This window comes from Pristiophorus japonicus, chromosome 9 (genome assembly GCF_044704955.1).
Source record: "Pristiophorus japonicus isolate sPriJap1 chromosome 9, sPriJap1.hap1, whole genome shotgun sequence".
Lineage (NCBI taxonomy): Eukaryota > Metazoa > Chordata > Chondrichthyes > Pristiophoridae > Pristiophorus > Pristiophorus japonicus.
The window spans coordinates 198,308,615-198,313,857 of NC_091985.1; the positions used below are offsets into that span (position 1 = coordinate 198,308,615).

Genomic DNA, 5,243 nt, shown 5'->3' on the forward strand with positions numbered 1-5,243 from the left:
ATTGGTGAGGCCGCACCTGGAGTACTGCGTGCAGTTTTGGTCACCTTACTTAAGGAAGGATATACTAGCTTTGGAGGGGGTACAGAGACGATTCACTAGGCTGATTCCAGAGATGAGGGGGTTACCTTATGATAGATTGAGTAGACTGGGTCTTTACTCGTTGGAGTTCAGAAGGATGGGGGGTGATCTCATAGAAACATTTAAAATAATGAAAGGGATAGACAAGATAGAGGCAGAGAGGTTGTTTCCACTGGTCGGGGAGACTAGAACTAGGGGGCACAGCCTCAAAATACGGGGAGCCAATTTAAAACCGAGCTGAGAAGGAATTTCTTCTCCCAGAGGGTTGTGAATCTGTGGAATTCTCTGCCCAAGGAAGCAGTTGAGGCTAGCTCATTGAATGTGTTTAAGTCACAGATAGATAGATTTTTAACCAATAAGGGAATTAAGGGTTACGGGGAGCGGTCGGGTAAGTGGAGCTGAATCCACGGCCAGATCAGCCATGATCTTATTGAATGGCGGAGCAGGCTCGAGGGGCTCGATGGCCTAATCCTGTTCCTAATTCTTATTGTGTTCTTATGCTCTGCTGCACCGACCTAGTGCGCACACATATCGCAGTGTGTGCTGGGCCCATGCTGCCCCCTGGGCTCTCGGCTCTTCTGGGCCCCGTACCCTCGTTCGCCGCACCTCCGCCACAATGTTCCAGGGCCCGGCGCTCCAGCTCTATTTACAGCCCTGACCTGCGGTGGTGTTCTCACACTGGTCAGAGCGGCCCAGGACATTTGAAAGGTACTTGAATATGCACTTGAAGTGCTGTAACCTGCAGGGCTACGGACCAAGAGCTGGAAAGTAGGATTAGGCAGGATAGCTCTTGTTCGGGCGGCACAGACACGATGGGCCGAATGAACTCATTGTGTAAAATACAATGATTCTTCTATCATATCATAGAATCATAGAAATTTACAGCACAGATTGATATCTTCCTGCAGTCTACAGCTTTCTTCTTCAATATCAACCACACGGCCAATTTTTGTATCATCTGCAAACTTCTTAATCATACTGCCGACATTCAAGTCCAAGTCATTGAAATATACCACAAAAAGCAAGGGACCCAGCACTGAGCCCTGTGGAACTCCACTGAATACAGCCTTCCAGTCACAAAAACACCCAACGACCATTACCTTTTTTTACCTGCCACTGAGCCAGTTTTGGATCCAACTTGCCACTTTGCCCTGGATCCCATGGGCTTTTTACTTACGTGACCAGTCTGCCATGTGGGACCTTATCAAAAGTCTTGCTAAAATCCATATGCACCAAATACAACGCACTACCCTCGTCCGCCCTCCTTGCTACCTCTTCAAAAAATTCAATCATTAGTCAGACACGACCTTCCCTTTACAAATTCATGCTGACTGTACTTGATGAAATGGTGTCTTTCAAAATGAAGATTTATCCTGTCCCTCAGAACCTACAAGTCTACGGACCAAGAGCTGGAAAGTGGGATTAGGCTGGATAGCTCATTGTAGGCCTGCGCGGACACGATGGGCCGAAATGGCCTCCTTCCATGCTGTAAATGTTTATGTTTCTTCCATGATTCTATAATATTTTCCAATAATTTTCTCACCACTGAGGTTAGGCTGACTGGCCTGTAATTACTCGGTTTATCCCTATGAAACTGGAGTTCTCTTTCGTGCTGAGAAGGTTCAGAGGAGATTTCAGAGAGGTGTTGAAAATGATGAATGATTTTGATCGAGTAAATGAAGAGAAACGGTTTCCAGTGGGCGGAGGGTCTGTAACCAGAGGGTATTTGTGAAGTGTGGGTGTGTGAGAGAAATGTGCTGTTCAGATAAGATTAGTGCAGAAGCATGTGAACGATGTAATGTGCAATATCAGCCAGAGAAGGTCGCTGTGTTAACCAAGAGCCCGGATAGCTCAGTCGGTAGAGCATCAGACTTTTAATCTGAGGGTCTAGGGTTCAAGTCCCTATTCGGGCGTTATTTTTATACCAAAATTTTCAATTAATCCCACGGAAGATGAGCCTCTCACGTTGATTTCGTTAATGTATCTGACAGATTTGTCACATTCCGATCTTTCTATTAAATAGAGGGTATGTTCTAATTCCTTTAAGGTACATTGAGTGGTTCATTATCGAGATGACTAATTCTTACTTTCATGCAGCCCTATGATACACGAGTATTTTGCGCTGAGTTTTCCTGCTGTCTGAATAAACCTTATTAATCTCTGCTGAATGTTAGCCACAAAAAAATTTTTCTTAATATATTTTAAGATTTTGCAAGCAAGCCTGAGTCTTTTGGCAGAAAAAAAATCAAAGAGCAAGTTATTATTTAAATGAAGAAAAATTGCAAAGTGCTGCAGTACAGCGGGACCTGGGGGTACTTGTGCATGAAACACAAAAGGTTAGTATGCAGGTACAGCAAGTGATCAGGAAGGCCAATGGAATCTTGGCCTTTAATGCAAAGGGGATGGAGTATAAAAGCAGGGAAATCTAGCTACAGTTATACAGGGTATTGGTGAGGCCACACCTGGAATACTGCGTGCAGTTTTGGTTTCTATATTTACGAAAGGATATACTTGCTGCGGAGGCAGTTCAGAGAAGGTTCACTCGGTTGATTCCGGGGATGAGTGGGTTCACTTACGAGGAAAGGTTGAGTAGGTTGGGCCTCTACTCATTGGAATTCAGAAGAATGAGAGGTGATCTTATCGAAACATATAAAATTGTGAGGGGGGCTTGAAAAGGTGGATGTAGAGAGGATGTTTCCATTGATGGGGGAGGCTAGAACTAGGGGGCATAATCTTAGACTAAGGGGCCGCCCATTTAAAACTGAGATGAGGAGGAATTTCTTCTCTCGGAGGGTTGTAAATCAGTGGAATTCGCTGCCTCAGAGAGCTGTGGAAGCCGAGATATTGAATAAATTTAAGATAGTTTCTTAACCGATAAGGGATTAAGGGGTTATGGGGAGCGGATAGGGAAATGGACCTGAGTCCATGATCAGATCAGCTATGATCGTAGTAAATGGCGGAGTAGGCTCGAAGGGCTGTATGGCCTACTTCTGCTCCTATTTCTTATGTTCTTATGTTCTTTTTGGCAGGTTATTTTCTAATGTCATTGCGTTCAAGGGTAACTTGGGTGTTGTCTTAATTGAGAAAGGCAATGGTTGCACAGGGACTTGGAACCTAGACCCTCATAATAAATTCTGATTCCGCGTCTGCAATATCGCCCGTCTCAGCTCATCCACTGCTGAAGGCCTTTGTTACATCTAGACTTGACTATTCCAACGCACTTCTGAATGGCCTCCCACATTCTAACCCACGTAAACTAGAGGTGATCCAAAACTCAGCTGCCCATGTCCCAACTCGCACCAAGTCCCGCTCACCCATCACCCCTGTGCTCGCTGACCTACATTGGCTTCCGTTTAAGCAACGCCTCAATTTCAAAATTCTCATCCTTATTTGAAAATCCCTCCATGGCCTCGCCCCCTCCCTGTCTCTGTGATCTTCTTCAGCCCCATGACCTCCCCGAGATGTCTTCGCTCCTCTAATTCTACCCTTATGAATATCCCTGATTATAATCATTCAACCATTGGTGGCCGTGCCTTCTGTTGCCTAGGCCCCAAGCTTTGGAACTCCCTCCCTAAACCTCTCCGCCTCTTCACCTCTCTTTCCTCCTTCAAGACGCTCCTTAAAACCTACCTCTTCGACCAAGCTTTTGGTCACCTGCCCTAATATCTACTTATGTGGCTCAGTGTCAAGTTTTTATTGCGTAATACTCCTGTGAAGCACCTTGGGATGTTTCACTACGTTAAAGGCGCTATATAAATACAAGTTGTTGTTGTGATTGGTGCTTTATTCGTGAATGTATTCAACATTAAACAGATTTACAACCTTGTATTCATTCGTTTGTACCACACAATCATTCCTTTACTAGATTTCAGTTAAAGATATTAAAGTCATGAAAGATAGTAACAAGATTGTATTATTCTCTTATACTGTGCAACCTTTCCCTTACCGTTTATTAGATTCAGAAAGTTCAACGTGAAATATATTGATATACTGAACGTGAAAAATTGGTCCAGAAATGCCATTCGTAATGCCATTCAATCCGGTGAAGTGTGAGGTAATGCGCACTTCACCGGATTGGTTCACAAGGCCAGGGAATCCACAAAAAAGGGTCGGACATTGAGAAGTGTACCGTGAACCACCGCCATTAGAAAATAACCTCTATTTAAAAGAAAAATGGGGATGTGACAACTCTTTAAGATTAGCGTGAAAGCCTCGTTTTTTTCATGGGATGCCCGAACAAAGACTTGAACTCTGCACCTTCAGATTAAAGATCTGCGATTGCACCGACTGAGCTATCGGGCAGAAAACAACACAGCGGTCCTCACTGGCTGATATTGCACATTACATACTTCTGCACTGATCCCGTCTGAACAGCACATTCCTCTGACACACCCACACTTCACAAATACCCTCTGGTTACAGACCCCCCCGCCACTGGAAACAATTTCTCTTTATTTAGCTAGCAAAACCATTCATCATTTTCAACACCTCTACCAAATCTCCTCTGAACAATCTCAGCACCAAGGAGAACAACCCCAGCTTCAGAGCATCATAACATTTACGGAATCACAAAGTCATAGAAATTTAGGAAGGAGGCCATTTCAGCCCATCAAAGAGCTACCCAGCCTAATCCCATTTTCTAGCTCTCGGTCGGTAGCCCTGTCGGTTACTAGCACTTCAAGTGGTGCCCTCCCCAAATGCACGCTTCTCCGGATTGAATGGCGCTAAGAATGGCATTTCTGGCCCAGTTTTTGAAGTTTAATACATTACTATATTCCATGGGCTTCAGACTGAACTTTCTGAAGCTGCTAACTGATCAAGGAAAGGGTGCAGAGAATAGCGGAATAAAAACAATGTTGTTAATATCTTTCATGCGGGCTTTAATATCTTTAGCTAAAAACTAGCAAAGTAATGATTGTGTGGTACAAACGAACGAATAATGGAGCATCAGGATTTATTATGAGGGTCTAGGCTGCAGGTCCCTGTGTCGGCCGTTGCTTTTCGCAATGAAGACAACACCCAATGTACACTTGAAAGCAGTGACATTAGAAATGCCCTCTATTTAAAAGAAAAAGGGAGCCGGAACAAATCTTTAAGATACATGAAAGATATCAGTGTGAAAGATTGCCTGAAAGAGGGAACTGAGAATATTGATTTAAAAGCAA

General features: G+C 44.1%; 1 non-coding gene across 1 annotated transcript; it reads left to right on the forward strand.

The window, feature by feature from the left end:
• The first annotated feature begins 1,918 nt into the window (after positions 1-1,918).
• On the forward strand, positions 1,919-1,991 carry trnak-uuu (transfer RNA lysine (anticodon UUU)). Its single transcript has one exon. It is a non-coding gene; the product is annotated as a tRNA-Lys (tRNA).
• Positions 1,992-5,243: the final 3,252 nt, after the last annotated feature.